The sequence below is a fragment of the Hippocampus comes genome, unplaced genomic scaffold (assembly GCF_001891065.2).
Source record: "Hippocampus comes isolate QL1 unplaced genomic scaffold, H_comes_QL1_v1.1 scaffold151, whole genome shotgun sequence".
In the NCBI taxonomy this organism is placed as follows: Eukaryota; Metazoa; Chordata; class Actinopteri; order Syngnathiformes; family Syngnathidae; genus Hippocampus; species Hippocampus comes.
Window position 1 is genome coordinate 187,017 of NW_017805591.1, and position 13,617 is coordinate 200,633.

The following is a 13,617-nucleotide window of genomic DNA, read 5'->3' on the forward strand; positions in this document are numbered from 1 at the left end:
CGTATAACACAAAAATTTCACACTGCCTTGTGAACAAGTCCGCCTTGTGTTTCTATTTTTGTTTTTATGACATCAAACGTGTCTATTTTATTCATGCAGAAGAAACCCAAATGCAAAGTCTCTCACCTGCTCGCGCTCCTGAGAAGGATGACAAGCGCGCAGTCAAATTGACAGAGGAAGAGCCTTGAGAGGGCTCACGCTGGGGGCGGTGCTAAAAACGTCATCAGCGTCACTCGAAGCAGAGGAGAAGGGGGGCGCCGGAAGTGGTGGCGGGGGAGATAAAATTCAGCCACTGGAAGAGGCGATCAGAGAAGGCCATTTACTTGCTGTACATAACGTTTTGACTTTTATATTTATGAGCGTAAGGTGATTTTCATACTGACTTTGCAGTAAATATTTGTAAATGAATGCAAGAAAATGCATTATGTAGTTTATTAACCGACTACAGTTGCCCCCTAAAAACTTTTCAATAGAAAACCAAATGAAAAAAAAAGCAAAGAGCTCCATAGAAAGGAAGAAATATTAAGTGTGGAGTAAATAATGACAGTTCAGAATATACTGCATTTACAGTTGTAGTGCAAAACAAGGCAACCTCGATATTACTGTTAGACTTATTCCATAGAGTGCTTGTAAAATGATGCTGGTGTATCCAATGACGTGTCCTATGAGTACTTGTAATCATTCAGGGGTGTAAAAAAATGCGAGTGCATTGAATTGAACCAAATAAAATCCATTTTGAAATATATTGAGATACATATCGATATATTGCGATTCGTATCGAATATTTTTTTTTTTGGACAGATATATCGGAGGGGGAAATGGCACATTTACAGAACTAAGAAGTTTATTCAAATGTATATAAAATGTCAACAAAAAAAGCCATCACATCACACCATTTCAAAGTGAACTGTACCGTAATGAATCGAATTGGAATTTCACTGAGTCAAACCGAATCCAATCGTTCTAATTTCAAGTCAATATATCAATTCATCTGAACTGTACTGTACTATTAAACTAGGTTACGTTACGATGAACATTGTGAACATTTGTGATGTGACAAGCTTTTCAAAGTGTGCATTAAAAAAAATTCTACTCTTGTGTCTGACAGACACCCAAACAATGAATTTTATTATTTATGTTAATGATGTTTACCATGTGGCTGTCATAGTTATTGGTTGCCACTTTAAAACTGCACTTGTTTTGGGTATTTGAACTGTCACTGATATCATCCATCAGTTTGGGGTTACGCTGATAAGATTTAAAACTGCGCTCACATGATGCTGCTTTTCATTCCAGTCATACTCCAACAGTAGGACAAAAACAGGAGGAAAATTCCACCCAGAATGTTGATAAGCCGTACAAATGTTTTCCTTCCTATAGAGCCCCATAACAGCAATGCGGAATATACCCTATCTGGTACCTTTGTTCATTATCGTGACCTCTGGGTGAACGTATGGTGACGGTTTGAACTCGGTGTTACAATCTGTTTCACTTTTGAGGAATACTATTTCCCAAAAGTTTTGGTTGAACTCCGAATATCAGCACGTCTGAGGCATTTGACTTGAGATGTTCCACTGTGTTATTGCGGTTGTAGTTTGCACCAGTTGAAAACTGAATGGAATATAATGACTACTACTACTACCACGACTACTACTACAAATAATAATAATAATAAAATGTTCACTCTGTGCTGTAAATCAGTATGCACCACTTTTTAAAATCAGAGATACAGGTAAACCTTTACAGATTATTTTTTTGCATTGATTCTGAATCTGCCCTTGTTTTTTCTCAAATGCATCATGTTTCCCTAATAATAATAATAATAATAATAATAATAATAATAAGATGTGAATTATTCCGTAATGTTTATGAATTAAGTGTTAGGTTCAGCAACAGGTGTATTTCTTTCTGAAACGTCATAGCCATAAATTACAACGCATGGTAAGATCCGTACTTACTTAAGCTTTTAGAGGTAAAACTTGAAAACTAAATGGAAATATCTCTAAAACCTGATGTGGTAGAAACAAACTAAAGACATTTTTTTAATTAGCAACAAAATACATAAGTGAAATAAAAAACACGTACTTTTTTGTTTGTTTGTTTGTTTAAGAAACCGTTCTAAAAGATTGAACGCAACTTTGTTGTACGTCTAAATTAACCACAACTAAACTGTACCTCACAAATATTCTGAACGAGATTTAAAAAAATGTTTAAACCACTGTAACAACATGCGCTGTTTGAACATCTGCTTCAGTGACTCTGCGTACCGCTAGAGGGAGCTAGCGTACCAGCCGAGCCACACTTTGGGATTCAATGTTCTAATTCATTGAGATGCACCTGTCTATTCTACGCTCGGAATTCTTTTCTGTCACTGTGGCTGTTACGATCTAACCCGGTCAAAGTGCGAGAGACGTACTAACAGTGTAACTGTAGATGCTTGTGAGTAGTGGACCGTACAGAGGGAATGGCCAATCCCCAGGGTTACTCTCTGTGTTTTGGCGAGTGAATGAAAGCCAAAGTGACACGTTACACCAGGTTCACAACTGGCAGACTCGAACTAAAGTCAAGAATGTCGCCCCCTTTAGTGTGTGCTGCACCTGAACCACACCTAACCTTGTTTTTTTGTTTTTTGTTTTCGTGCGCAGGGCTTGTTGATATCTTGACGTGAGAACCTGCATGCAGTCGCGGCATGTGACACAACTAGCTGCAGAATGATAAGCCAGATGGAAATATTTCTTCGTGGCAGCAGGCCGGAAATTCTCAAAATTGTGAGAATGTGACAAGCAATTAAGGACACTTAATGCATTTAGAAAGCGCATGCCACGTTGTAGTTTTGTGACTTTCTGAGGCCATGTGCACACAAACCCTAAGGTAATGTTCTACATTCTGTTGAAAATTCATTAAATGAATGTGGATTTCTCAGTGTGCAAGCAGCCTTATTTCAGGCAAGATAATTAATTCCCAGAAAGAAAAAAAAAAGCAGTGACACTGTGTGTTATGCTAATACGATCTGAGAAGGAATGTGGGCTGTCTGGAACAAAAGCAGGTCACTTCATTTGAAGCTGCCACGGAACATAGACTGCAGTCGCGAAGGCATTTACTGCATGTGCTGCTCAATAGTCCGAGGTAGAATGCATGCACAAAATTTATCGAAGTGCATTCGATCAAATAAGATGAATAAAATGGTTGTATTATGCGAGTTTCTCAAGAAAGTTAATTGTTGAGTTCTGGGTTGAAGAAAAAAAGACCATCCACCACTTTCTGGCGCGCTTTAAATTGAACATCTGCTTTCCGGGTGCAGTCACATTTAGACACTTATTTATATCTTCCTTCCTATAAGTTCTCTCGTTCCTACATTCGGGCCTTGAGATTTATTTGGGCATTCACACGCATGTGGGCGTGTGTTGTCTAAGTGCTGAATAATTGTTGACACACAGTCAAGTGAGTTTGGTTCCTGCTTGACAGCCAGTCTCGACAACATGCATACAAGTGCTGCACAGCCAAATAAGTTCACGTTTTAAAGCAGAATTCGTTCAAGTCAATTGTGGATCACTCGCGATCGCTTTGTTGAACGGCAATGGCATTAACCATGTTTTGCGAAGGCTAACTCACTCAGTTCTTTGTGCAAAGACACAACGTCTGCACGTTTTTTTTTTGGTCCGTGTTTCCCGCCGCACACTAAAGGAAAAAAAAAACGACTCACTTGTTGTGCAGTGTGCAGCCACGAGTGTTCAACTGTTTGCTGCGCTTCAAAATGTGATTTCCTGTGAATGGTGTTGCTACGTCACAGCCATATCCTGTTTTGCGGAATCCTTGTTTCTGTCTTATTATTTTCATATATTCGTACGTATTTCAAATGATGTAGCGGACTTTTGCACGACACCTGTTCACACCACCTTCAAAAGTTAGAATGTTTGTTCAATGATTCCTTTCATTGTGACATATCCACAGCCTCTGTTTGTCGCTGCTACTCAAGATGATAAATGTGCTCATCAAGGTGGTGCTGGAGCAGAACTCTTGGAAGTTTTTTTTTTTCTCTACTGTACCCCACTCTGGTGTCATGGCATGATATCAAACGGCCTTAATATTTCATTTGGAGTGATTGCACGTACTGGACATCCACTCACAGCGACAGCCCCGTGGACCAGCGACCACGGGGGCCCCTGGTCTGCGGTTGTCTACCGTAGTCTGCCAATAACAACATGGCAGGGGAGGTGGGAAATAAGTTCAGGAAACCGGCTGGCTCACTGCAGCAGGGGTGGCGGCTCTGAGCCTGCCTTGGCTGCTGTGGGGCTCAAAAAAGAGCAGTCATATTATACTCCAGAACATTAACATACTCTCACACACGAAGAGCAAAACACAACACACTCACACAGAAAAAAAAATACAAAAGAGGGCACACACAAACAAACTCATTATTAAAGTACACGCACAGTCAAATGCACACAAACAAGAACATGACGAACACAGACTATTATCCAATGGGGTATCTGTAATTACAGTGTGCACACTGACATTAAGTACATCTGAAAACTCACTTTTACAAGATTAATCATGCTCAGTTTTGATGTTGTTATCCTAATAGCATTAGAGCCCAAGTCATTCTAATTTACTGTAACAATAATAGCTAAAAAAAAAATAAATAATGTACTTGTCATGAAAATCCCAAAAGGTTGAAGCGAGGCAACTGGACTCTTCTTGTTTTCTGAAAATCTGAAAAAAAAATGACGGACACAATTACGCTATTGACAATAGATAGTCACAGCATTTTTTTTTTCCATACAGATTTGTATTACCGGTAAGCTTTGGTAACTATGATGATGATACTGTTCTGCCCAAAAGTTTACAGAACCAAGGAAATGTATGTCTGCTAACTAGTGGTGAAGTTTACATATAGGGCATGTTCATTTATGAGCACAACTGTATGTGCTAAGCACGTCTGCCTCAGACTTCTGAGTTTCAGGATTCGAATCTTGGCTGCGGCCTTCCTTTGTGCAGTTTTTTTTTTTTTGCATGGGTTTTCTCCACGTACTTTGTCTCCCTCCCACATTCCCAAAACATGTATGTTAGGTTCATTAAGGTTGCTTTGCGAAATGCGCCCTGCAATTGGCAGACACCCAGTCAAGGGTGTACTCCACCTCTCACGAAAAGAAGCAAGGATAGTTTGCAGTTTACCTGTGACCCAAAATAAGATCAAATAAATTAGTTCTCGAATATGAATGGATCGCTCTATTCTTGATGGTGGGAGAATTGGACCACTCTGCAATGCCTTCCCAAGGACATCGGAAAGGTTTCAACAGTGTTAAGATCTGGACTTTGAGGTGGTCAATCCATGTGTAAAAATGATGTCTCATGCTCCCCAAAGCACTCTTTCACTATTTGAGTCTCATGAATGCCGCTATTGTCATCTTGGAATGTGCTCCCCTCGTCAGAGAAGCCGAGAGAAAAAAAAAAGACATTCATGGAAAAACCTGCTCATTTGTATATTCAGTCAGCCAGATGGCCTCATTTTTGGGGAACACGAAGAATCGTAGACCAATTGAAGTGAATCCAGTTGAGAAGACCAACACAATCGGCACTAAACATGACGACCGCATCACTTTTCCATCTTTCTTCCTACCCCCATGTGCCCACCACTCTTGAATGGTGTCAATCAAGACTCATCCAACCACATTAAATGTTCCATTGTTCCAGAGGGTTTTTTTTTTCAAGGACACAGTGTTTTAGATCACATCTGGAAAAGTTTTCAATTTCCCTGTAAAATGATGCTTTGATTATTCCCTCAGTCATTTGTTGTTTGGTTGCAGGATTACACAAAGACTTCACAACCAATATGTGGATAAAGTAATTTACTTTCATCTTTTACCACTGAAGTCCTCTTCATTGGGACCAAGTAGGCGAGCGAGCCGCCAGTTACGCTAACATGCCTAGAAACCGGTGGGCAGGGATGGGCAAATTAATTGTTGGAAGGGATGGGGGGCGGGCAATTTTTCATCAGCGCCATTGGGGGGTTCACATACGAACACGCACTTCCTAACCAAATATATGACTAAAATGCTATTTTAAACATGTGTTTTTTATTGAACCAGTGGGCATTACAGTATCTTAATATATTGAATGCCCAATACACACATAAAACCTCCAGCCCTTCAACAACATAGGGTTTGAAGAGTCACACAATATTTTTTTTCCAGTGCAAAAGGGTCTCATGTATAAAAATTACCATTCAAGGATGGTACAAAACTGCTGGACAGCAAACCAGTATTAAGTGCAATGAATCATTTCGGCATTTTTTCACAAAAATCAATTCATTTAAAAATGGTCATATTCAGGGACAATGTTTGGCCAGTGAGCTGCCAGTTGCCCATCCCCAGTGCGCGGTAGTACCCACAAAGTGGCAATTATAAGTGATGAGTCAATTAATGTAATTAATATGAAACTGAAGTTGTTGGTTTACACGTGCTATGCGATTGGCTGGTAACCAGTTCAGGGAGTACCCCGAAGACAGCTGGGATAGGCTCCAGTTTACCTGCAGTTCTCATGGGGACAAGCACGATAGAAAATTGATTTAAAAGCTCTCCATCACAAACATTTCCAATTTCTATCCATCCATTTTTTTTCCACCTTGAAGATGATGCAGACGTTTCAGAAGTTCATCAAGTAGTTTTTCTACACCCACAAATGGTCTTTTATAACATGTTGGTTTTATATAATTATTTTGTCATAATTATCATATAAAAGGATTGCATATAGGCCTATTTAAATCCAGATGGTAACTTTTATTTTTTTGTTCACGCAAGGTATTTTTCATTGTCACATATTGCTTTTCCTGTACTTGACCTGGTTTTCTCATTATAAACATACTGGAACACAAGCCTGTCGTTGTCCAACATTCCCTCCACCCCCCAATGTGAGCTTTGACGCTCCTTGGCATCTTCTTCCTCACTTAGCCAGGTGCGTTGTCGGCTCCCCACTGCTGCCAAAACTTGGCAATGCATCACGTGGATGCGCCATCCTTTTTTCCCCCCCATTCTCCATTCCTCTGCACTCCTCCACAAACTCCACTGTTATTCCTCCTTCTTTTGTCTGTTGTGCTTGGCATTAACGCTCCTGTAGATCCTCAAGGGTGGAGCCAGTGAACTCTCCAGCACTAAGCTAAGACAACAGGCCCCCGCCTCTAAACACACACAATATCCACGATAAGGCTTTCACAATAACTGGAGGCGTACAGTAAAAATGTTGCTCCTCGGGGGAACTGCCTGGGCCACTTTTGACATATTTTCTGAGCAAACCTAAACACCGCTATATCCATTTCTGACAGTAGAGGGCGCCAGATGTTGACGCATGATGAGAATTCACAGCGGTAGAATAATAAAAGTACATATTTGATACTTATCCAGAGGTACACATTTAATTTTATTTACAGTTGAATTGGATTCAAATGTTATTCCATTGCATATTATAAAAATGTGTAGAAAACTCAACCGAAATGCTGTCCTAATTAGCTTCCCTGGATGCATTCACTTTCAATTTCCATGAAATTCCTGCAACCATTTTCCTTCCAACAACTAAGCAAACGTTTTATTGTTTTTGTTATAGTTGCGCCAAGATAATAATATAAAATCCTGCAGTGGAAGCAACAAAAGAGATTGTCTCATGCAACAACCAGCTGTGAGGTCCTCTCACATTGTGTGCTGGTAGACGTGTTGTGTTCGTTTGTCTACTTGGTCAAAGGTACATTTCCACCATTGGAAGGAGACGAGAAAATGCAAACACTTTTACACTGCAAGTGAAGACGTCTCAATGTCAAGTAAAAACTCAGCAACAAAGACACTCTTACGCACACGTTTACAACTTTAATTAACAGGTAAACTTCAAGTCAGTGGGCCTATGGCATCACTCCTGCTTGTCTGATGGAGTCAATGTCTCATGGCTTCACCCTGAAACTATTTGGAGACTCTGAGGTCATAGTGTAAAGGGTCAACTGTATATAATCTGTATCAACGTTCCTGTGTGGAGTTGACATTTGCTTTGGTTGAAGACTAAATTGTCCTTAAGTGAAGACTAAATTGTCTTTAAGTGTGAATGTGGTTGTGTGTCTCCACTATTTGCGTTCACACAATACGTAGGCTCGTCTAGAGTAGAGCAGGCATCAGCAGGAGGATCGGTACATAACGTGACATCAAACGATGGAGATACATTTTACGATTACAACGACCTATAGGGAAATGTAGCTTCTGTGAACGCAACTGTGCTAGTCCTCTTTGACATGACTACTACAAAGCTACGGAAGCGCTGCTCGATGTTGAAACCAGCGACATGTAAATGTAGTTAAACTAGTAGCATCGCTACGTGAAATGCTGCTACTGCCCAACACTCTCAAATGCAGCTGAAACCGATTCGAAGACAATCCAGTGATAGGAAAATGGATGATGGGTTTTTCTCACACGGTGTTGTGATGTATACCCAAATGCGATGCTCTGAAATGTGCACATGTAAATTTATTCAGTGCAAAACTGTGAAGGGGAAAGCAGCCTTGCAATTTTTGGACAGAGAATACAGGTTGAGCGGGGCACATAGATTTTTACAGTCAGCCATTGTCTTTCTGTGACTGACAATGCACTTTGCTAACTGCCATTCGGTAGAACTGGTGATGAGGAACTCCGATTTGGGATCATAGGTCACACGTACACACACTTCCTAGTCTTACATCTGCTTTGCAGTCCGCTTCTGGAAAAGTCGTTCCATTTCACGGTTCTGTCAGTTCACATGAGCAACAAGTAAGAACGTAAAGCACGCGTGTAAACGCTTGATATTTTTTTCCCCCCTCATTGTTTAGTTAAAAAAAACAACAACATAAAAACACTATAGCAGGTGAAGTCATCATCTTTTGAAAAACTCTAATCTTTGCAGGTTTAATTAAAAAGTGATATACAGGTATCTTCTTTTATATACTGTTGCAGCAGGACTTTTCATATTACTTTGTTTATTGTCTCCTCCTGATATGGCCAGCACGAGACCCAAATATAAGAAGATGCAGAAGTACAAGAAAGTGAAAAAAAATGATGACTTTTTTTTTTCTTTTAAGTTTTTTTTTTTAACTTCTCTTTACGTCCTGCCAAATTTCTGTTATCTGTTTACATGTTCAAAAAACAAACGGACAAAACATAAATAAACCAAGTTGAAAATAAATAGAAAGTGATTAATAACAGGTCAAGCTCGGTACACGAGTGATCCACAAGAAATATTATCCAAAAGGTGAGGCAAAAGGCAAGGGCTTAAGCATATTTTTAGACAAAGGGAGTCTAGAACATGACAACAAGGTACAACAAACCGGCGACAAGAAAGAATGAGACACGAGCACAACGAAGGCACAATCAGCAATTAGAAGCATAATGACACTAAACTGAACGCCAGCAAGTGGGGTTGTTGTTGTCCTTTGTCTTTGAGCTCCATTTGTGCTCAGGTTATGCAACCATTTTCCAACAGGTGCGTTGTTGTTGTTGTTGTCTTTTGTTATTTTGTATTGGAAAACTAGCATTTTTGTACTGTTGTGGAATAATAACAGCAAAGTCTATTGTCTTTTATTGGTTGAGTGTGTGTTGCGGCATGTTTTTGTTTTAGCCAATTTATCATACAGCTCTCAGCTAAATTCCGATGAGAACACACTGGATTTTTCATGAGTATATCATTGCCGTCATGCTTCATTCCGTCCTTTTTTTCTGAAACGCACAGTACAATGGGATCGATGAACTCACCAGAAGTGAAATACCTCATCATCCACCTCCATATTCATGTTAATGCGCACTTAATCAGACAGATGAAGTCAAACCTCGGGATAGGAAATGAATGATCCTGATTAAAGATACTTACAAAAGGGGCGAGCTGAAGTTGTTCATGCCAACATTGCAATGGGTTTGGGAAAGCTTTTCCACATGTTCTGCATCTCGTCTTTTAACAGAGAACGCGGCTACAGGTATTTGATTGATAAATAAAAATAGCAAATGAAAGCTTGCTCATCGTGCTGCCCTTCAATGAGTCTGTCTGCGGTTCTCCTTCGTCCCAGCTGTGTGTCCGGTTGCTTTACAGGTCGGGACGTGCCCCCCCTCCTCTGACCACCACCAAATCTTGTCATTGTCTTTGTATGACATCATCGAGTTACACACAGCATCAGCATCTGTCATCATCATTTCAATAATGATTATCATTATCGTGCCGCCATTACGGTCTAATCTCGGACTGCATCATATTTGGCTGACTCGGCAGGGGAAAGGGTCGGGTTGGATCATAGGAGTGATTGAAGGAGTCTATGTTGACAAATGATCACACTGACTTGATGGGAAAGGTCGAACAAAATGAGGCTAAATGAAAGACTATGAGCCGCTCTTCCACCTGGCGTTCTCATTACCGCTTAAACCATCGTCACGATATCAGACAGACGCAGAGCACAGCCTCTCTGGCTGATACTTTGATTCTTGCCTCCGCTATTTATTTGGTGTGTGGTGAAGCTCCCAAATCTGTTGCATTATCTCACGTGTTGCCGATGGGCTTCTTAGTGGCCACTCACAATAATGGGAATGGTCACCCGGCAACAGCAGCGGCCTTATCTAGCAGTGACAGCTTGGAATGTGTCAGTGCCAACAAACCCATAATATTGTTTTCATGTTTCCCGCTATATGTTCGCAAGAGGGTGGGGTTGCAACGGCTTCCTGTTATGACAATGTTCTGCTTGAGTGCTTGGTAAAAGAATGCATAGTGCAATATCCGCATATTCTGCATCTTAATGTGCAACCTTTTATTCCCCAAATAATTGAAATGTGTACATTTAATAGTGCACTGAATGCATTTGGCTCTTGCGCAGTATGTGGGGTTTGGCAACAAAACTGAATGAATGGGGCCGATGCCCAGAGTGGCAAAAGTCGATGGTGCGTGGATTGTTGTTTTCTCTCGTGCATCTCTCTCCGCTGCAAGCACAGCACTTGTGGAGTCTGCAAGGAGGGACCCAGTGCAAATGTGCCGTTGCCCGGAAGCACGATCGGAAGCGATCCAGTGGTTAGTGCGTCAACCTCGGTGTAGAGTTCGATTCTGGCTCTGGCCTCCCTGTGTGGAGTTTGCATGTTCTCCCCGGGCCTGCGTGGGTTTTCTCCGGGTGACCCTTGCGAGGATGAAGCGGATCGGAAAATGGATGGATGGATGGACTTGCAGATGTCCTTGATGCAAAAGAGGGGTCTTCCATTGCATCTGGTACCTTAGGCCTGGTGTCTCGAAATCCAGAGGAAGATCCAAACCACCTAATTGATACTTGGAATACACTAGATAGCGCTGCTTTTTTCTTGTACTCCCAGCACTCATCTGATCAATGTTATCTTGTTCTCTGTCTAAATTCGAGCATTGTATCTCAATGCGGTATCTATTCCATTTGTACAAGATTAATCAACCACCCGCCTCTGCTAGTTCCTGCTGTGTATATGAAACTTGACTGATGCCGCTCAGGAATTTGCCCTTCATCTCCAGAGCTGGGGCCTGCAGCTGTAAATCACATGACGAGCATTTGGGAATGACCAAAACGAAGATGGACGGCTGGAGTGGGAAATGACAGTGGGAGTTGCATTCCTGAGGCCAGTTGCCTGATCACAGTCATGACATAGACATTCATTAAATTCCCATACAATGTTTTATGTTAAACTGGAGATTCCTCTACTGGAAGTACAAGCACATTTGGTACAAAGGGAACATTTTCTCCATCCTGCTCATTTTGACCTGCAGAAACAAGTGGGTGCCCATTTGTGTCACTCAAGATACAATCTACTGTACATTAACTTTATGTTATGTGATATTTGTTGAATGATACAACCTCTGAAGCACCGTTTTGAAGTAGTGTGATTGAGGAAGTCTGAAACAAGCTTTGAGCTATTGGTTTCATTTTACTATCACTTGCGATTGGCAAGGATTTCCACCGCACATGCTTTATTGTGTTTTACAACAATACTTAACCATATTTACAATTTTATATTTACAGGTACAATCTGCACTAAGAGTGCACTAAGAGTGCTATTTATTGGAACAAGGGTTGGAGGGAACAGGGTTGATGTTTCTTAAGGGTAGATCTAAAATCTACTCCAAAGAACTACATTTTGGAACCCCCTTAGCTCTCTTTTGAATCAAAAGGGTACGGGATTCGGTATTTTCACGAGCTGGAAAAGTCTCACTGGTAAAAAACAGTCCTTTTGAGGGTACCATGACACTGACAAAGGAAGTATGATGATGGAATTTTCAGTGGGCCTTAGGTTCCAGTGGAAATCAAGCTCTGTCCCTCAAGTTACAATCTACACAAATGTACCACACTGGAGTCTATCACATCTGAAAGGATCAGTGGACTATCACAGGTCTGATTCACTCTACCCTCCCACAAAAAGACTACTTGGTAGCTTTGTGACACTTTTCCAGGCCCAATAAGATACCGGTATCGACCTTTCTTCCAAAGCGGTATGCCTGAGGCTACCGTTGTACCATTCCTCCAAGTGTGTATTGAGGCTTGGGAGTGGCTCGGAACTGAAGTGGCTCATTTTCTTAAATGTTGTATTGAGGGTCTGCTCCACATCCCTAAACCCATCCCTGAACACTACATAAGAGCAGTTTCAACAGTACATGTGCAAACTTTACTTTATTTTGTGACGCAGAATTGAGAATAACAATTGAGTGAAAGACCAAACGGCGCGGGGGATGTTCTGTTTACAGTCACAGGCCAGCCTCCAACAAGCAACAGTTGCTGGAGACAACGCGACAGAAAAGCTTCCTCAGTGGAACCACGCACATCTTCAATGATCTTTCCTTTCAAAGCCACTTCATGGAAAATCTGGACAAATGGCCATTTAGTGTGGCTAAAGAGTGGTCCACACTGAGAGGGAAGATCTGAAAGATAGATGATGAAGTGCAATCTGGGTGACCTCATAGGATGCCTGTGGAGTTCACACAATCTATCAAAGAGGAGACTCGAAGCACAACAACAAATATTGACTCATCCAGATCCTGTGTCCTTGCTGACACGCCACACAGCTGGACTGCTGCAGCGCAGCTTTCACCCAAATAGTACTTCCTTTCCCCAAACACTCACACTTTTCCCAAATCAATCCGACTCTTAATGCCGCCACTATCGCATCGCATAGCTAATTAAGTGCCAAGCATCATGATGTTAAAAACGCAGCCACTTACTTGTTGCAAAAGAGTGTCATCATTGTGACTTTGCAGCATTGTGTGTGGTTTGTGTCCAAATGTGCCAGAGAACCATTTGTGTACATTAGCAGTTGAGAGTGTGAAAATAGACTCATCAAGTCTTTTAGATCTCAGTCCTTGACCCTACATGTCCTGCTCTGTGTGTCCGGACAAAATGGCTTCCCGTTTTTGGTTTGTCTCGGACTCCTGGGTGGTCCATTGATGAGCGCCTTTGTGGATATGCGGCCCTTACAGCAATTTGATGTTTGACCCTAAACAAATGTGTCGTAGACAGTTGCAAGGAACAACAGGATCTGTTTGTGTTTTTTGTGTAGCTAGCCGGACGGGAATACAGTTTCCCATCAGCGACATGGTGAGAAGCAGCTTTTGGGATTTGTTTTATCA

At 41.3% G+C, this 13,617-nt stretch overlaps 1 protein-coding gene across 1 annotated transcript in view; it reads right to left on the bottom strand.

Annotated features, from left to right (window-relative positions):
- cers4a (ceramide synthase 4a) overlaps positions 1 to 177 on the bottom strand; it is a 17,073-nt gene extending 16,896 nt beyond the window's left edge. Inside the window, exon 1 of the mRNA XM_019880289.1 lies at positions 127 to 177. The gene's annotated coding sequence lies outside the window, so the exon portion shown is untranslated. The remainder of the gene's footprint in view (positions 1 to 126) is intronic.
- Positions 178 to 13,617: the final 13,440 nt, after the last annotated feature.